This window comes from Talpa europaea (genome assembly GCF_964194135.1).
Source record: "Talpa europaea genome assembly, chromosome: 9".
Lineage (NCBI taxonomy): Eukaryota > Metazoa > Chordata > Mammalia > Eulipotyphla > Talpidae > Talpa > Talpa europaea.
In genome coordinates this window covers 85,906,400-85,927,488 of record NC_140076.1, presented here as the reverse complement: position 1 = coordinate 85,927,488, position 21,089 = coordinate 85,906,400, and the positions used below count along the sequence as shown (strand labels likewise).

Below are 21,089 nucleotides of genomic sequence, written 5' to 3'. Positions count from 1 at the left end.
TCACAAATGGCAAGATTTAATCTTTTCTATAGGTGCATAGTATTTCATTGTATGTATGTATGTATGTATGTATGTATGTATGTGTGTGTGTGTATAAAAAGCACATTTTTTAATCTATTCATTTGTCCTTGGGCACTGGGTTGTTTCTATAACTTGGCTATTATAAATAATGTTACAATGGATATGGAAGTGCATGTATCCCTTCATATTAGTGTTTTTTAATTCTTCAGGTAGATAACCTAGGAGTGGGATTGCTGGATCATATAGTTGATCTATTAGACAGTATTATCCTAAGGTTGCAGTGTAGCTGTCCAGGTTGTCACATTGTGTGTCCTGTAGTGGACCTGGACCTTAAACAGTCTATGTGAGCACTACACAAATGGGCTGGTGCTACTGCTTTGTCAACCTCAGCCAGTGGCTATGCAGGTGTTTCTTCTAGTCATCTTGTCTAAACATCAGATAAAAATAGGATCTGAGAGCTCCCCAAAACTTGACAATCCTGGTTCCTGGCTCAAATCTTTTTTGCAAAAGCCATGACTCAAAGTAAAAACCCAATAAATAAATGTATTCTGTATTTGAGGAGGAAATTTAACTTATTTCTCTTTCTTTAATTAACATAATCTTCTGTAAGTATTTCCTAATGGCCATGTAGGGGGCATTAAAATAATCTCAGACATCCTTCCAGTACACTAAGAACTTAGAACTCTGGGCCTCTTTTTTAATATAAAAATGCTTGTGACTAACAAAAATTTTAATAACTAGCCCACCCAGATCCTCTTCTCTGCATCCATTAATTAAAGAAATAAAATTAAAGCAAGAAGCTGCCATTATTTGGTAACCTTTTAAAATGGATTTGTAATCTTAAAAATTCCTACAGAATTTGGAAAACCATTGTATGTGAGACTTATTTTTACTCTGTTTACAGACATCATTTTCTTGCATATAGGGATTTTGTGAAAAAAATCATACTGTTTATTCACCATGCCAGTAGGTTTATGGAAGCTGCTGGGAGGGCATTGACATTCAAAAGTCTAAGACATTTGTTGGAGAAGGGAGAAATCATTCTTCCCTTCTGGGTTCTTCTCTGGCTGATCAAGCAAGCAGATTAACATCAGACAGATTATTAGGAGAGAAAACAAACTTAATTATATATGTATGGAGAACTCACATAGATCCTGTTTATAAAGCTAAATGGGGAAAAATGAGGGCATATGTCCTCACTGGGTATATATGAGCTAAGGAATGGGATAGGAGTCTGGGGCTTCAAGGTCAGAGGAGGGGACTCACATGACAAGGAGAGGGTGGGTAGTTCATATTACAAAGATCAGATACTCTGTAATTCAATATTTGCCTGGCCATATTGGTAGGTTTCTCCAATAGAAAGGCTTTTTTCTGGTAAAAAGCCTAGTGCTGAGTAAGCCCTCCAACTGTCATTCTTCTAGGTAGTTAAAGAAATGATAAAGATTCTTGTGAGCCTGCAGCACAATTGACTTCTGCTCAAAATAATCTGCATTCCAAGTGACACATCTTGGGAAAGTCTGGTCTGTATATAACAGAGGCCTTTCCTTCATATTAAAAGCTCCATGCAAGTGGTATTGATATTAAGAATTGTCTCAGTTCAAAGGAAGGAGTAGAATAGAAATCAACTATCTACCACAAGCAATTTCAAAAGCTCCTTCATTCATTTCTGTAAAGTTATTTATTGATCAACTGGAAATTAACTTATAAAGTATAATGGAAAATAAACCTAGGAAAGTAAAAGTTGAGACTAGTCCAAGAGAAACAGCATGTTATAGCTACTGCAATATATATGCCACCCTGTTCGCTTCACTTTGGCCTGCCAAATAGCCCTAGAGGATAAAGCTTACTGATTCTGGATCATGGGTCAGTGAAGATTACCTTAAATAAAAGAAAAATAAATACAAAATTAAAAAATCATTATTTTTTAAAGGCCACTTATGCCCATGGGATTCAGTAGGCCACTGTGTTGATTAGGATTCTTTTTTTGCAAGCAACAGAAATAATTATGGCTAAGTTTGCAAAAACAAAATTATTGCAGTAATGTGGCTGGGCATTGGGTGAAAGTGGAGCAGCAGGCAATATAGCTCCTTGAACCAAAGGGTATCTGAAAACCCAGGCTCCAAAACAAGAAAAGGAAGGCTTTGTGCTGTAGGAAAGAGTTAATAGCTTCATTAGTAATGATAGGTGCAGTTGGTTTTACTTCCTTGAGTCATTCCACTCAAGGGAGTGTCTCATACTGGCAGAGTATAATGGGCAGGATATCGTGACTTCAGTTCCCATCAATGAACTAGAAAGGAGAGGAAGGGTCACAAAAAGAAGTTAAATGGATGTCAATGAGGGTAGAATGGAGGGTGGGTAGCCAGAAAACTGCCCGCTAGAAGCAATTTCCAAAGTTCATTTGTTCATTTCTGTAGTTATTTATTGATCAACTGGAAATTCATGGGTGAAAAATAATGAGAAAATAAGGCTTGTAAAGTAAAAGATGGGAGGGGCCTCCCTGGTGGCGCAAGGGGTTAAGATAAACCTGTGAAGCTATTGGCAGCCACTGCAGCATGAGTTTGATCCCCGGCCAGAGAGCAACCCATATGGTGCAGCAGACCTCTCCTGGCTCGCCCGCTGCTCCCCTCAGCAGTGTATTTCAGTCGATCTGCCTGTTCTGCTCCCCACTCTATCTCTGGTGAATCCTCTCACTGCCCCCCCACCAGTACCCCAGTTCTTGTAAAAAAAAAATGTAAAAGCTGGGGTTAGTACAGAAGCCATGCCTGTCTAGCTACTGGAATGCATGTCAGTTGTGTACCTCACCTTGGTCTTCTCATGGCTTTTAAGAATGCAGCCTGCGAATTCTGGGTCACAGGTCCCTGAGGAGTACCTTAACCCTGGAAAGTGATTAAAAACTAGCACTTAGGCCAGCTTTCCTTAGTTTTCATAGATACCATCATGACACACCTAGACTGGGAACTTTGAGTTGTTTTATGGCTGCAATAATTGGCTTGTTTCAATAACCTCTTCCATCTCCCTCCTGTTCTCTTACTTCTCCCATGGCTCATATGAGTGTACATTTGAATGCATGGATGCATGGATGGATGGATGGATGGATTGGTTTGGGACCAAAGAATATATATTTTTTTTAAGTTGAGATAAAGAATTTCCTTGAAAGAAGCAGTCCTATTCCCATTAATCAAAATTGAGATTTATACCTGGAGCTTTTCCTAACTGCATGAGACAGTGTTTGCAGAGATGCCCCCTTTGGATCTCCACAGCCATCACTATTCAATATATATATTCCCAGTAACCCTCTCTCCAGCACTAACCTTACCTCATCAAATTTTTATGGTGTGCCTGTTAACACAGGTGTTATGGGAGGTGCCCTAAAGGAAGTTGAGTCTACCAGGGGAACCTTGAATCACACATTTCACATGTGTGAAATGGAGGCAAAAGCAGTGTGCTATGGAAACACAGAAAAGGAGCAGCACTTCATTGGGGTAAAAGGATAGGTGGGGATTTAGGTGAGCTTCCTAGAGGAGGTAGCAAATAAAATCTCTTAAATCCACACATACACGTATATATGTATGTATACCCATGTGTACATATGTGTGCGTGTGTATATCCTCAAAAGAATTACTCTATTTCTTCTGGGAAAGGGTGGAGCAACATGGCGGCGAGGAGACGCTGCGAGTAAGATCTCCCATTAAAAAAAGTTAATAGGGAGGAAAAGCGGCAGGTCCCAGTGAGAACTGGGACAGGGAAGAAAAACGGACGACTCCAGCAAACTGCCCGAAGAAGAAAGTTGCCATAAAAGAGGACTAGAAGGGAGGAAAGCTCAGAACTCTGCTCCCCTCCCCCGCCCACAGAGGCGGCACTCTCCGACCGGCAGAGAGGAGGAAAACAACAAACTAAAACGACCAACAAGAACAAATTATGCAGCAAGCGGGACTGTGAGTGGAAAGGAACTATTGCAGCCACCACACCCCGTGAACGGGAGCTGTGGAGAACCCTGCAGGATTCGCCGCGGCAGTGAGCGGCCGGCCTTTAAGCTTGCACGGAAAAGCGGCGCACTTGGCGCGCTTGAAAAGCAAACGCGGATCGGGATCGCGGCTGCCCAGGTCCCCGCACCTGCGACCTAGGCTTGCGGGGAGACGCACGCGGGCCCTCACTGAGGTGAAAGTCCCTCACTGAGTAATCAGAAACCAAGCGCCCAGACACGGGAGCGGGTGCAAAAGGCGCAATTGCTGCAGCCACTGAACTGGGCTACAGCCCGCGTCCTGGACCTGAGGGCTTTGGAACTGAGACCCGGGACACGAAATTCTGAGCGTGGGTCCTCCACATCGGTGGGGCACAAGGCAGACACAGCACCCCAAAGCCGTTGAGGTTTACCCTACCATTCCCGCTCTGTTCCCTGTCCCACGGGGTGAAGAAAAACAGCCCCCCACGGACTAGGAGAGATCTCTGGCGCCACCTAGCGACCAGAAAAAAAGTCACTAACACCCAGGGACCTTTCTTGAAACCTGCAGAAGGGTCCTAAGGAACCCCTGGCCAGCTGGGAAGTGAGCCCACCCCAGGCCCCTTCAGACCAGCAGTCTGAGCCCACAGGGGGAGCGGACACCCACAGCCAGGGCAGACCGGGCGCACAGAAGAGTGTGCCTGAGACTGGACGCGCAGGGAGTGCGTCCCGCATCGCCATTTTAGAACAGGGATATTTCTTCAGGAAAGACTGCCTGCAGAAGGCTCCCACAGGAGCCAGAGGTGAGCGGGGAAGCTTGCCCACGCCAGGCCACTTCTGTCCTGCAGTCCAAACCCAGAGGGGGAGCGGGAACCCACCGCCAAGGCAGACCAAGTGCACAGGGGTGTGTGTCCCCACATCGGCATTTTAGAACAGGGACCTTTCTTCACTAAAGACTGGTTGAAACTGACAGATGGCTCCTGGAGGAGCTAGAGGGGAGCAGAGAAGCTCACCCAAGATGCCGGCCAGTCCCAGCAACACAGTGTCCCAATGCATACGACAAATTAGAAAACAGACAGTAGGGAGTAGAAGAACCACACGCAACCTAACAACTCCTCAGGAAAAAAACACACCACAAAAAGAAAACCACCCCCCAGAATGCAACGACAGTAACTTGGAAGAACTTCTGAGCCTTCCAGAAAGAGAATTTAAAATTGCCATGATTAAAAAAATGACAGAACTCATAAAGGAAAACAATGATCAGAAGAAAGAAATTGAGTCCCTAAAGAGGGAAAACAATGGTCAGAAGAATGAAATTGAGTCCCTAAAGAGGGAAGTAAAAGAAACGCAGGAGATCAAAGAATTAATGGAAGAACTAAAGAACTCTGGGAAAAGCAATGAAAGCAGAATAGATGAAATGGAAGAACGAGTAAGTACTCTAGAAGACACAGAAATAAAAAGAACCAAAACAGAAAAGGAAAGAGAAGTACAAAGGAAAAAGAATGAAGAAAGACTTTGGGAAATATCTGACTCCATGAGGAGAGGAAATATAAGAGTTATAGGAATTCCAGAAGGAGAGGAGAGAGATGTAGGAACAGAGAAAATATTCCAGGAGATAATTGAAGAGAACTTCCCAAATGTGAAGAAGGAGCTGAAAATTGATATACAAGAAGCAAGAAGAACACCAAACTTCCACGACGAAAGGAAAAATACAGAAAGACACATAATAGTAAAGCTCCCAAGAATCCAGGGCAAGGAAAAAATAATGAAGCTGACAAGAGGGAAGAAACAGATAACATTCAAAGGAAAACCAATCAGGCTGACAACAGACTCCTCTGAAGAAACGCTACGGGCAAGGAGAGAGTGGAGGGACATAGTCAACAGACTCCAAGAAAACAGATGCCAACCAAGAATACTCTATCCCGCAAAGCTCTCCTTCCTCTATGAAGAAAGAATAAGGACCTTCCCAGACAAACAGAAACTCTGGAATTTCATTACAACTAAACCCCCACTCCAAAAAATACTACAAGGAGTCCTAAAGCCAGAACCTCAGAGAGACGAATAACAATGAAAGAAGGCCAAAAAAAAAAAAAAGTTATTAAAAGAATAAATAAATAAAATCAAAGGAAAGACAAACACAATGGCAAATACAGATGTTAACATATCAATATTAACTCTAAATGTAAATGGACTAAACTCTTCAATAAAAAGACACAGAGTTGCAGCCTGGATTAAGAAACAAAACCCAACCTTTTGCTGTCTCCAGGAAACACATTTAGCTACAAAAGATAAAAATAGGCTCAAAGTTAAAGGATGGAAAACAATCCTACAAGCAAATGGACCAAAAAAGAAAGCAGGAACAGCTATACTTATATCAGATAAAACAGACTTCAAACTCAAAAAAATAAAAAGAGACCCCAATGGTCACTACATTATGATCAAGGGGACAATACTTCAAGAAGAAATAACACTCATTAACATATACTCACCAAATGAAGGAGCACCAAAATATATCAGACAACTGTTGTCCTCTCAGAAAACAGACATCAGAGAAAACACATACGTAGTGGGAGACCTCAACACACCACTATCAACAATGGATAGATCAACAAGACAAAAAATAAGTAAAGAAACTAAAGCCCTAAATAAGGACCTAGAGCATTTGGGCTTAACAGACATATATAGAACACTAAACCCGAAAAAAAACGGAGTACACATTTTTCTCAAGCACACACGGATCATTCTCCAGGATCGATCACATACTGGGGCACAAGACAAATATAAACAGATACACCAAGATTGAAATCATACCAATCATCTTTTCTGACCATGAAGGCATCAAACTAGAAATAACCATAAAAAGAGGGCAAGGAACCTTCCTACCTCATGGAGATTAAAAACCACACTACTGGAAGACCACTGGACTAATGAGGAGATCAAAGAAGAAATTAAAAAATTCTTTGAATTGAATGACAAGGAGGACACCAATATCCTAAATGTATGGGATGCAGCAAAAGCAGTAATAAGAGGAAAATATATAGCAATAGAAGCTCACATCAAGAAACAAGAAAGAACTCAAAGAAACAACCTAATTTCGAAGCTCAAAGATCTAGAAAAAGAACAACAAAAAAAAACCCAAAAGCAGTAGAAGAAAAGAAATAATAAAAAACCAAAGCAGAAATAAATGAAATTGAAACTAAAAGAACAATCCAAAAGATCAATGAAACGAAGAGCTGGTTCTTTGAAAAAATCAATAAAATAGACAAACTCCTAGCCAGGCTCACAAAGGAAAACAGGGAGAAAGCACAAATAAACAGGATCAGAAATGAAAGAGGAGAAATCACAACGGACACAGCAGAAATCAAAATAATCAGTAACTGCTATGAACAGTTATATGGAAACAAGTTCAACAATCTAGAGGAGATGGACAAATTCCTACAACTCTACAATCACCCAAAGCTAGATAAAGAAGAAATAGAACACCTAAACAGACCAATTACAAGCAGTGAAATTGAAATGGTAATCAAAAACCTCCCCAAAAACAAAAGCCCAGGACCTGATGGATTTACAAATGAATTCTACCAAACATTCAGAGACGAATTAGTGCCTGTCCTTCACAAACTCTTCCAAAAAATTGAGAAGGAAGGGACAATACCAAACACGTTCTATGAAGCCAACATTACACTAATACCAAAACCGAACAAGGACAACACAAAAAAGGAAAACTACAGGCCAATCTCCCTAATGAACACTGATGCAAAAATCCTCAATAAAATTTTAGCTATCAGAATCCAAAAATGTATCCATAAGAAAATTCACCACAACCAAGTAGGATTCATTCCAGAGACACAAGGATGGTTTAACATCCGAAAATTAATCAACGTTATCCAACACATCAACAAAAAGAAATATAAAAACCATATGATAATATCAATAGATGCTGAGAAGCTTTCGACAAAGTGCAACACCCATTCATGATAAAAGCCCTTGAAATTCTTGGGATACAAGGAACATACCTCAACATCATAAAGGCCATCTATGAGAAGCCAACAGCCAGTATCATTCTCAATGGTGAAAAGTTGAAAGCAATTCCATTAAGATCTGGAACAAGACAAGGATGTCCACTCTCACCACTGCTTTTCAATACTGGAAGTCCTAGCCAGGGCAATAAGACAAGAGAAAGACATCCATGGAATCCAAATAGGAAAAGAAGAAGTCAAGCTATCACTATTTGCAGATGATAGGATAATATACATAGAGAACCCCAAAAGCTCCACAGAATAACTAATTCAACTCATCAATCAGTTCAGTAAAGTGGCAGGATACAAAATCAACACGCAAAAGTCAGTAGCCTTCCTATACACAAACAATAAATATGAAGAAGAAGAAATCAAAAAAACCATCCCTTTTATTATTGAAACAAAAAAAATCAAATATTTGGGAATAAATCTAACAAAAGAGGTAAAGGACCTATACAAAGAAAACTATAAAACACTGTTAAAAGAAATAGAAGAGGACACAAAGAAATGGAAAAACATCCCCTGCTCATGGATTGGGAGAATAAACATTATAAAAATGGCCATCCTACCAAAAGCAATATACAGATTCAATGCTATTCCAATCAAAATTTCAATGTCATTCTTCAAAGAAATAGAACAATTATTGATGAAATTCATATGGAATCACAAAAAACCCTGAATAGCCAAAGCTCTCTTGAAAAAAAAAGAAGAGAGGGGGCGGAGCAACATGGCGGCGAGGAGATGCTGCGAGTAAGATCTCCCATTAAAAAAAGTTAATAGGGAGGAAAAGCGGCAGGTCCCAGTGAGAACCGGGACACGGAAGATAAACGGACGGACGGACGGACGACGCCAGCAAACTGCCCGAAGAAGAAAGTTGCCATAAAAGAGGACCAGAAGGGAGGGAAGCGCAGAACCCTGCTCCCCTCCCCGCCCACAGAGGCGGCACTCTCCGACTGGCAGAGAGGAGGAAAAAAACAAACTAAAACTGCCAACAAGAACAAAGGACGCAGCAAGTGGAACTGTGAGTGGAAAGGAACTATTGCAGCCACCACACCCTGTGAATGGGAGCTGTGGAGAACCCCCGCAGGATCCGCCGTGGAGGTGAGCTCCGGGCGCCATTGAAGAGAGCCCCGCCCAGGAGGAGACCAGCACCAGCACACAGCCCCGGCCGCCCGGTAAGCCTGCACGGAAGCGGCGCGCTGGAAAAACAGACGCGGAGCGGGATTGCGCGGGGAAAGCAGCGCGGATTGCGCGGATCGGATCACAGCTGCCCAGGTCCCCGCGCCTGCGACCTAGGCTTGCGGGGAGACGACCTAGGCTTGCACGGAGGCCCTCCCGGAGTGAGCAGGAACCAGGCGCCCAGGCAGGGGAGCAGGATTCAAAAGGCGCCATTCCCGTGCCACTGATCTGGGCTACAGCCCGCGTCCTGGAACTGAGGGCTTTGGAACTGAGACCCGGGGCACGAAATTAGGGGCGTGGGTTCCCCACGACGGTGGGGCACAAGGCAGACACAGCACCCCAAAGCCGTTGAGGTGTACCCTACCATACCCGCTCTGCTCCCTGTCCCACGGGGTGGAAAATCAGCTCCCCAAGGGCTCTAGGAGAGATCTCTGGCGCCACCTAGCGACTTGAAGCCAGCAGAGGCTCCTGAAGGAGATAGTGGCCAGCTGGGGAGGTTGCCCACGCCGGGCCCCTTCCGACCAGTAGTCTGAGCCCACAGGGGGAGCGAGCACCCACAGCCGGGGCAGACCAGGCACGCAGAAGAGTGTGCCTGACACCGTACGTGCAGGGAGTGTGTCCCACATCACCATTTTAGAACAGGGACATTTCTTCAGTAAAGACTACCTGCAGAAGGCTTCCTCAGAAGCCAGAGGTGAGCGGGGGAAGTTCGCCCATGCCAGAACCCCTCTGGCCTGCAGTCCAAGCCCAGAGGGGGAGCAGGAACCCACCGCCGGGGCAGACCAGGCGCACAGGGGAGTGTGTCCCCACATCGGCATTTTAGAACAGGGACCTTTCTCCAATAAAGACTGCTTGAAACTGACAGATGACTCCTGGAGGAACCAGGGGGGAGCAGAGAAGCCCACCCAAGATGCCGGCCAGTCCCAACTACACAGTGTCCCAACGCATACGGCAAATTAGAAAACAGACTGTAGGGAGGAGAAGAACCACACGCAACCTAGCAACTCTCCAGAGAAAAAGCACACCACAAAAAGAAAACCAGCCCCCAGATGGCAACGACAGTAACTTGGAAGAACTTCTGAGCCTTCCAGAAAGAGAATTTAAAATTGCCGTGATTAAAAAACTGACAGAAGTCATAAAGGAAAACAATGATAAGGGAAAAATAATCAACGATCAGAAGAATGAAATTGAGTCCCTAAAGAGGGAAGTAAAAGAAATGCAGGAGATCAAAGAATTAATGGAAGAACTAAAGAATTCTGGGAAAAGCAATGAAAGCAGAATTGATGAAATGGAAGAACGAATAAGTACTCTTGAAGACACAGAAATAAAAAGAACCAAAACAGAAAAGGAAAGAGAAGTACGAAGGAAAAAGAATGAAGAAAGACTTCGGGAACTATCTGACTCCATGAGGAAAGGAAATATAAGAGTTATAGGAATACCAGAAGGAGAGGAGAGAGAAGTAGGAACAGAGAAAATATTCAAAGAGATAATTGAAGAGAACTTCCCAAATGTGAAGGAGGAGCTGAAAATTGATATACAAGAAGCAAGAAGAACACCAAACTTCCACGACGAAAGGAAAAATACAGCAAGACACATAATAGTAAAGCTCCCAAGAATCCAGGACAAGGAAAAAATAATGAAGCTGGCAAGAGGGAAGAAACAGATAACATTCAAAGGAAAGCCAATCAGGCTGACATCAGACTTCTCCGAAGAAACACTACGGGCAAGGAGAGAGTGGAGGGACATAGTCAACAGACTCCAAGAAAACAGATGCCAACCAAGAATACTCTATCCCGCAAAGCTCTCCTTCCTCTTTGAAGAAAGAATATGGACTTTCCCAGACAAACAGAAACTCCGGAATTTCATTGCAACTAAACCCCCACTCCAAAAAATACTACAAGGAGTCCTAAAGCCAGAACCTCAGAGGGACGAATAACAATGAAAGAAGGCCAAAAAAAAAAAAAAGTTATTAAAAGAATAAATAAAATCAAAGGAAAGACAAACACAATGGCAAATACAGATGTTAACATATCAATATTAACTCTAAATGTAAATGGACTAAATTCTTCAATAAAAAGACACAGAGTTGCAGCCTGGATTAAGAAACAAAACCCAACCTTTCGCTGTCTCCAGGAAACACATTTAGCTACAAAAGATAAAAATAGGCTCAAAGTTAAAGGATGGAAAACAATCCTTCAAGCAAATGGACCAAAAAAGAAAGCAGGAACAGCTATACTTATATCAGATAAAACAGATTTCAAACTCAAAAAGATAAAAAGAGACCCCAATGGTCACTACATTATGATCAAGGGGACAATACTTCAAGAAGAAATAACACTCATTAACATATACTCACCAAACGAAGGAGCACCAAAATATATCAGACAACTGTTGTCCTCTCTGAAAACAGACATCAGAGAAAACACATACGTAGTGGGAGACTTCAACACACCACTATCAACAATGGATAGATCAACAAGACAAAAAATAAGTAAAGAAACCAAAGCTCTAAATAAGGACCTAGAGCAATTGGGCTTAACAGACATCTATAGAACACTAAACCCCAAAAAAACGGAGTACACATTTTTCTCAAGCGCACACGGATCATTCTCCAGGATCGATCACATACTGGGGCACAAGACAAACATCAACAGATACACCAAGATAGAAATCATACCAACCATCTTTTCTGACCATGAAGGCATCAAACTAGAAATAAACCATAAAAAGAAGGCAAGGAACTTTCCTACCTCATGGAGATTAAAAACCACACTACTGGAAGACCACTGGACTAATGAGATGAAAGAAGAAATTAAAAAATTTTTTGAATTGAACGACAAGGAGGACACCAATATCCTAAATGTATGGGATGCAGCAAAAGCAGTAATAAGAGGAAAATATATAGCAATAGAAGCTCACATCAAGAAACAAGAAAGAACTCAAAGAAACAACCTAATCTCGAAGCTCAAAGATCTAGAAAAAGAACAACAAAAAAAACCCAAAACCAGTAGAAGAAAAGAAATAATAAAAACCAAAGCAGAAATAAATGAAATTGAAACTAAAAAAACAATCCAAAAGATCAATGAAACCAAGAGCTGGTTCTTTGAAAAAATCAATAAAATAGACAAACCCCTAGCCAGGCTCACAAAGGAAAAAAGGGAGAAAGCACAAATAAACAGGATCATCAATGAAAGAGGAGAAATCACAACGGACACAGCAGAAATCAAAAGAATAATCAGTAACTGATATGAACAGTTATATGGAAACAAGTTTAACAATCTAGAGATGGACAAATTCCTACAACTCTACAATCACCCAAAGCTAGATAAAGAAGAAATAGAACACCTAAACAGACCAATTACAATTAGCGAAATTGAAATGGTAATCAAAAACCTCCCCAAAAACAAAAGCCCAGGACCTGATGGATTTACAAATGAATTCTACCAAACATTCAGAGACGAATTAGTGCCTATCCTTCACAAACTCTTCCAAAAAATTGAGAAGGAAGGGACAATACCAAACACGTTCTATGAAGCCAACATTACACTAATACCAAAACCGAACAAGGACAACACAAAAAAGGAAAACTACAGGCCAATCTCCCTGATGAACACTGATGCAAAAATCCTCAATAAAATTTTAGCTATCAGAATCCAACAATGTATCCATAAGATAATTCACCACGACCAAGTAGGATTCATTCCAGGGGCACAAGGATGGTTTAACATCCGAAAATCAATCAACGTTATCCAACACATCAACAAAAAGAAATATAAAAACCATATGATAATATCAATAGATGCTGAGAAAGCTTTCGACAAAGTGCAACACCCATTCATGATAAAAGCCCTTGAAATTCTTGGGATACAAGGAACATACCTTAACATCATAAAGGCCATCTATGACAAGCCAACAGCCAGTATCATTCTCAATGGTGAAAAGCTGAAAGCAATTCCATTAAGATCTGGAACAAGACAAGGATGTCCACTCTCACCACTGCTTTTCAATATAATACTGGAAGTCCTAGCCAGGGCAATAAGACAAGAGAAAGACATCCAAGGAATCCAAATAGGAAAAGAAGAAGTCAAACTATCACTATTTGCAGACGATATGATATTATACATAGAGAACCCCAAAAACTCCACAGAAAAGCTAATTCAACTCATCAATCAGTTCAGTAAAGTGGCAGGATACAAAATCAACACGCAAAAGTCAGTAGCCTTCCTATACACAAACAATAAATATGAAGAAGAAGAAATCAAAAAAACCATCCCTTTCGTTATTGAAACAAAAAAAATCAAATATTTGGGAATAAATCTAACAAAAGAGGTAAAGGACCTATACAAAGAAAACTATAAAACACTGTTAAAAGAAATAGAAGAAGACACAAAGAAATGGAGAGATATCCCCTGCTCATGGATTGGAAGAATAAACATTATTAAAATGGCCATCCTTCCAAAAGCAATATACAGATTCAATGCTATTCCAATCAAAATTTCAATGTCATTCTTCAAAGAAATAGAACAATTATTGATGAAATTCATATGGAATCACAAAAAACCCCGAATAGCCAAAGCTCTCCTGAAAAAAAAAGAAGGGAATGGAGGCATCACACTCCCAGACTTCAAACTATACTACAAAGCCATAATCATCAAAACTGCATGGTATTGGAACAAGAACAGACATACAGACCAATGGAATCGAATAGAAAATCCAGAGATAAACCCACAGATTTATGGTCAACTAATCTTTGACAAAGGAGCAAAGACTATGCATTGGAGCAAAGAAAGTTTGTTCAATAAATGGTGTTGGGAAAACTGGGTCGCTACATGCAAAAGAATGAAGCTTGACCACTACCTCACACCATACACAAAAATCAACTCAAAATGGATTAAAGAATTAGACATAAGACCTGAAACCATAAAATACATAGAAGGAAATATAGGCGAAACACTACGTGATTTGCACATCAAAGACATCTTTACAGACACATCACCCAAAGCAGTGATAGTGAAGGCGAAGATAAACAGCTGGGACTACATCAAATTAAAGAGCTTCTGCACAGCAAAAGAGACAATAACAAAAACAAAGAGAAACCCCACCAACTGGGAGAACATTTTTGCACCCAACACTAATGATAAAGGGCTGATCACAAAAATCTGCAAAGAGCTGATGAGACTCAACAACAACAAAGAAAATAATCCAGTCAAAAAATGGGCAGAAGAGCTAAAAAGAAACTTCTCTGAAGAGGAAATGCAAATGGCCAACAGGCATATGAAAAAATGTTCAACATCACTTGTCATCAGGGAAATGCAAATCAAAACTACCATGAGATACCATCTTACACCAGTGAGAATGGCACATATTAAAAAAACTAGCAACAACAAATGTTGGCAAGGGTGTGGAGAAAAAGGAACTCTTCTGCACTGTTGGTGGGAGTGCAAACTGGTCCAACCACTGTGGAAAGCTGTGTGGAGATTTCTGGACCTACTAAACATAGAGCTTCCATATGATCCAGCAATTCCACTCCTAGGTATTTACCCAAAGGACACAGAAACATCAATTCCAAAGAACACCTGCACCCCTATGTTTATAGCAGCACTGTTTACAATAGCTAAGCTTTGGAAACAACCCAAATGCCCAAAAATCGATGACTGGATCAAGAAGATGTGGTACATATATACCATGGAATATTACTCAGCATTCAAAAAAGGTAAACACATGCAATTTGCAGCAACATGGATGGAGCTGGAAGGGATCATGCTCAGCGAAATAAGCCAAAAAGAAAAAGAAAAATACCGGATGGTCTCACTCATAGCAGGAATCTAGAAAACTTAAATAAGGGACCAGGAAAATGAATAACTATAAGAAAGTGAAAATCAAAATCAACAAAAAACTATGAACCAGAGACACTTTTAGGGGGCAGGGGTGGGAGGGGAGGGATTGGGGTCAGAATGGGGGCGCTGCAATTGTATGGGGAATATAACAATAAAATTTATTATCTAAAAAAAAAAAAGAAGAGAATGGAGGCATCACACTCCCAGACTTCAAACTCTACTACAAAGCCATAATCATCAAAACTGCATGGTATTGGAACAAGAACAGACACACAGACCAATGGAATCAAATAGAAAATCCAGAAATAAACCCACAGATTTATGGTCAACTAATCTTTGACAAAGGAGCAAAGACTATGCATTGGAGCAAAGAAAGTTTGTTCAATAAATGGTGCTGGGAAAACTGGGTCGCTACATGCAAAAGAATGAAGCTTGACCACTACCTCACACCATACACAAAAACCAACTCAAAATGGATTAAAGAACTAGACATAAGACCTGAAACCATAAAATACATAGAAGGAAATACAGGCGAAACACTACGTGATTTGCACATCAAAGACATCTTTACAGACACATCACCCAAAGCAGTGATAGTGAAGGCAAAGATCAACAGCTGGGACTACATCAAATTAAAGAGCTTTTGCACAGCAAAAGAGACAATAACAAAAACAAAGAGAAACCCCACCAACTGGGAGAACATTTTTGCACACAACAATAATGATAAAGGACTGATCACAAAAATCTGCAAAGAGCTGATGAGACTCAACAACAACAAAGAAAATAATCCAGTCAAAAAATGGGCAGAAGAGCTAAAAAGAAACTTCTCTGAAGAGGAAATGCGAATGGCCAACAGGCATATGAAAAAATGTTCAACATCACTTGCAATCAGGGAAATGCAAATCAAAACTACCATGAGATACCATCTCACACCAGTGAGAATGGCACATATTAAAAAAACTAGCAACAACAAATGCTGGCGAGGTTGTGGAGAAAAAGGAACTCTTCTGCACTGTTGGAGGGAGTGCAAACTGGTCCAACCACTATGGAGAGCTGTGTGGAGATTTCTGGTCCTACTAAACATAGAGCTTCCACAGGTTCCAGCAATTCCACTCCAAGGTATTTACCCAAAGGACACAGAAACATCAATTCCAAAGAACACCTGCACCCCTATGTTTATAGCAGCACTGTTTACAATAGCTAAGCTTTGGAAACAGCCCAAATGCCCAAAAATAGATGACTGGATCAAGAAGATGTGGTACATATACACCATGGAATATTACTCAGCATTCAAAAAAGATAAACACATGCAATTTGCAGCAACAGGGATGGCGCTGGAAGGGATCATGCTCAGTGAAATAAGCCAAAAAGAAAAAGAAAAATACCGGATGGTCTCACTCATAGCAGGAATCTAGAAAACTTAAATAAGGGACCAGGAAAATGAATAACTATAAGAAAGTGAAAATCAAAATCAACAAAAAACTATGAACCAGAGACGCTTTTTAGGGGGTGGGGGGCGGGAGGGGAGGGATTGGGTTCAGAATGGGGAGATTGCAATTGTATGGGGAATATAAAAATAAAATTTATTAATTAAAAAAAAAGAATTACTCGATTTAAGCAATTTTAACTGCAACTTTAAGTGCAAATATACTGGGAAGAGAAATTAAGCAATGCAAACACATTGCATTATAATAAATAATGCAAACACTGTACTACTTATCAGCTCAAGAAATATCACATATATTTTCTGCTATGTACTAGAAAATAAAATCACTTATTTTTTCATTATCAATTACCTTTAACTTTAGGGACAGCACATATACTCCAAGGAAATCCCCACCATGCTTATGCAATAGTTTCTATGGTATAGATTGATATATACATATTACTTATTACAAATCATTAGGAACATACGATCTAACTTTGTCCAATAGGAGAGAATTTTTTTTTTAATTCTTTCATATCCTGTGCTGCTCCCTATCTGAACACCTTCAACTCACCATAGCCTGGAATTTCATCTAGAACAGAACAATCCTCAATTCTGCTCCACCCCCAACCCCACCCCACCCCCAGGGAAATTTAACAGTGTCTGTAAATATTTTTAGTTTTCACAATTTGGGGAGAGAAGGGTAGATGCTTCCAGCATCAAGTTGGTAAAGGCCAGGGATGCTGTTAAGCACCCAGGATTATCCAGCCCCAAAGTGCAGAGTTGAAAGGTTGAGGTACCCTGGTCTAGAAGCCTCAACATGCCAACCAGCCAGATATCTATGCAGGTTCCAGAAAAAATGCTAAGAGTGAGCAAAAACTTCTCATGGAACACATAAAAACACACCTTCTAGGCCAAAAGGAAACCTTAAATAGAGGTAAATCACAGATCAGCTTGATGATATTAAGTGACTGAGTTTTTGATTCTTCTTTCTTTGACCCAAGTGAGGCACAGCAATCATGATGATGGTGATTTCTAGGCACTGGGGTTCACTTAGATTTCTCTACTGAGCTGCAGTGAATATACGGCATGATCGTCCTCTTGGGTATTCAACATAATGATTTGATGTATTGTGATATATATTTGTATATATTGTGACCCCTGCCATGACTCTTGTCAGCATCCATCACCACACAAAGCTGTCATTTGCTTTCTTGTGATGCTGAGAACCTTTAAGACCTACTCCCTTAGTAGCTTTCACATGCATGATACAGATTTATGAGCTATGGCTGCCAAGCTGTGCACGACATCCATTTATTTTGTAACTGGAAATTTGTACCTGAGATTCTCTTTCCCCATTTCACCCATTTCTCTCTTAATGGCTCTGGCAACCACCAAAATGTGCTGTGAATCTGTGAGGGCAGGTTATTGGTGTTTTGGTTTTTTTTTTTTTAAATGATATGAGGCGAGATGAGCTTCTCATTAATTATAGAGATGGATAGATAGACAGACAGGGTGGGGAGAGGAGGAAGAGAGAGGGAGGGAGGTAGATAGATAGATGATAGGTAGATGCTGATGTTTGTTTGGTTTTTTATCAGATTTCACACCTATAATTTATTATATGAGATAATTTAGTCATAGGTAGTAGACAAAGAACATCAAAACAGAAATAAGGCCAAGAGGAGTTTGCAAATTCTGCTTTTGTGTGTGCGCTAGAGCAACACCATGGCTTACCAGGGTGGGCTGAGTCACGTTGGAGGTCCTGAGATTGCTGCTCCCACCCCCGTCTTCCTGCTTGGCTGGCTGGCTGCCATGGGGGCATCACCAACTCTCCTTAAGGCTTAGTGCATTTGCAAAACAAGGGTATGGTCATACTACCTGTAGAGTTGAGTAGGACGTAGCATATATAAAATACCTAGTTGGCTCTTGGCCCACAGTAAGTGCTGTGACAACAACAATAATAACGAGAATGGGGACTAAATACATTGATGACATTGATGATGATGATGATAATGATGACAATGACAACTGGATTTGGGTTCCAGTGATGTGAATTGCAGTCCTGGCTGTTACTTACCAACCCAAAAACCCAGCAGTCCCCACTGGCACATCCGTCAAAACCTCTCAGGTCACTGGGAAAAGTGATTGACAGCTGCCTTGTACCTGTGAGGGTGGGAGCGAGATGGATTTGGCTTGCAGAGCTACAGAGACACAAGCTGTCCTCTCTGGGAGGGTTTATCTTTCCCTGAGCCCTGATGGCTTGTGGTGTTTTACCTGATAGTATGTCTTCCTCAAGGACAGTGCCTTAGATAAAAGGAAGTGAGTCAGAAGGAAAAGTCAGTTAGGAGGACTTCAGCCACCTGCTAGAAAAGTCATGAATCAGAATGGAATCAAAAGCTCCTGAACAAGATTAAAATACAGATTTGAAAGGCTTGGCAATTCCCTCCACCCTCTTGTCCTTGGGTTTTCCTAGTTACCGCTCTGGAGAGAGCGGCGGCAAACCCTTCAATGCAAGCAGGGCCTGAGGGCCTGTCTGGGGAGAGACAGGTCCCTCTCCGTAGCCCATTGTGAGAAAGAACACAAGGTGCCCAGGGGGCAAGTATCTAGAGAGGGTGAAGCCACCGCTCCATGCAGAGAGGACTACAGACAGTGCCCCCAAAGCCAGTGCCCTGAGAAAAGGAGAATGGGGGATGCACTTCAGGAGGAAGGTCACTAGGAAGCAGCACTGAGGGACAGAAACGCAAAATACCCCCATTACTGGGGACCTGCTGCTGGGTCTGAGGAGGCAAGCACCAGGAACTAGCTGCAGCAGCATCTTTAGCTCCCCAACCCACTGGGGCTCAGATCTGAAATGAGTTTGGAGTAGGAAGCCTACAGCCAGCCGAGTGCACAGAGCAGAGTGAAGCACAGCTTAATCAGGGCCAGGAAGGCAGCTGACAAATTACAGTATGATTTGTCATCATCTCAGAAACCGGCAAGTGTTTGTCCCTGAAAGAATCGATACCTGGAGGGAAAAGAGCTGTATTTTTAGAAACTGTTGGATGGGTAATTTATTTCAAGTGAGTAGAGAGTTTATTTATGTTGGCGCCTCCACAGATCCAATGGACAGTAGATTTGCTATCATTTCTTATAATCAATTTACCCTTTTGAACAGCTGTACCTTGAGGTGACTGATGATAAATTCACTCCCCAAGTAAAAGTTATTCTCAGGAAGTCATTGCAGCCCCACCCTTAGCACCCCTTCCTTCTGCTTATCTTGCATGATTCACCTTTCAAAGCTTCTCCACCTGGATTCCATCTTCCAGGGCACTGATGAGATGTTTAGGGGAGAGGGTGTGAACCCCATTCTATAGGTGAGGAAGCTGAAACTCAAGGGTTGAACATGGTAAAAATCAAAGTAGGGTAGAATTAGGAAGATAAATCTCCACCCTCCCCACCATTGGACTACAACCTATCATACAACTAAAATACCCAATAAAAAAGGAAGGGTGGGAAAAGGATGATTCTAAAGACTTGGCTACGAGAATGTTCCCTGGGGCTGTGGCTGTGCAACTTGAGTAGAGGGTCTCTGGGCCAGCCATGGCAGCCAGTAACCCTCCGACACCCAGCTGTCCCCCTTCTTGAGAGGGATAATTGAGAAGCTCCTATTTTATGAAATAATTGTGAGCTTGAAAGTAAATAATACACATAAAGTTCTCATTACAACACCTGGCAGAAAGAAGAATCCTGTAAATGCTATTTATTTTGTTTTATTAGTGACTATTTTCTCAGCATTTTTTACAAGAGTAAAACATATGGAAACAATGTCAATGTTCATTAGTAAAATGATTTGATGAAATCTGGTGGCATTCATGCAGCAGGTTTCTAGCCTAGTGTTAACAAAGTGATGGAAGAATTTGGTAACATGGACCTCCCTGGTGGCACAAGGGGTTAAAGATGCAGCACTATGAAGCTATCCACAGCCTCTGCAGCACAAGTTCAATCCCCAGCCAGCAAGCTACCCACATGGTGCACCAGACCTCTCCTGCCTTGCCCGCTGCTCCCCTCAGTAATGTATTTCAGTCAATCCGTATGTTCTGTTCCCCCCTCTGTCTCTGGTGAATCCACTCACCACCCCCACTCCTCTGGCCTGTACCCTAGTTCCTGTATGTATAAATAAATATATCTTTAAAAAAAAGAATTTATAACATGCAAAAATGTTCAAGGTAGAGGAACACAAAATCTCGGTTTAGAAAGGCATTTGTATAGAAGTTTAGATATACAGAACTACATGGATATGTGTCTATATATTTAAAACTGGAAATAGATACACAAGAACATTAATTCCATCTATCTCTAAATGGTGTACCTTATAATCCCTTCCTTTTTGATCATCTATTTTTGTGCTGCCCAATATGGTAGCCACTAGCCACATGTAGCTCCTTTAATTTACTAAAAGTTGTATCTGAGTTAAAAAGTAGCTTAACTAAATTTACATAAGTTCAATTAAAATGAACAAAACTTTTAAAGCAGGTCATAGTCGTACCACCACATGTCAGTAGCCACGTGCAATTCACGGCTTCCATGTTGGACAAACCATATTGGGCATGGTGAGGCTTCCATCATGGAAGTAAGGCCTAGTGTGCAGCACTAGTCCTGAGACTCCAACCAGGTCTTCCAGAGAAATG

General features: G+C 41.3%; 1 protein-coding gene across 1 annotated transcript in view; it reads left to right on the top strand.

Moving 5' to 3' along the window:
* Positions 1 to 21,089, top strand: part of ATP10B (ATPase phospholipid transporting 10B (putative)) — a gene marked incomplete at both ends in the record, with an annotated part of 112,559 nt that overhangs the window by 31,496 nt on the left and 59,974 nt on the right.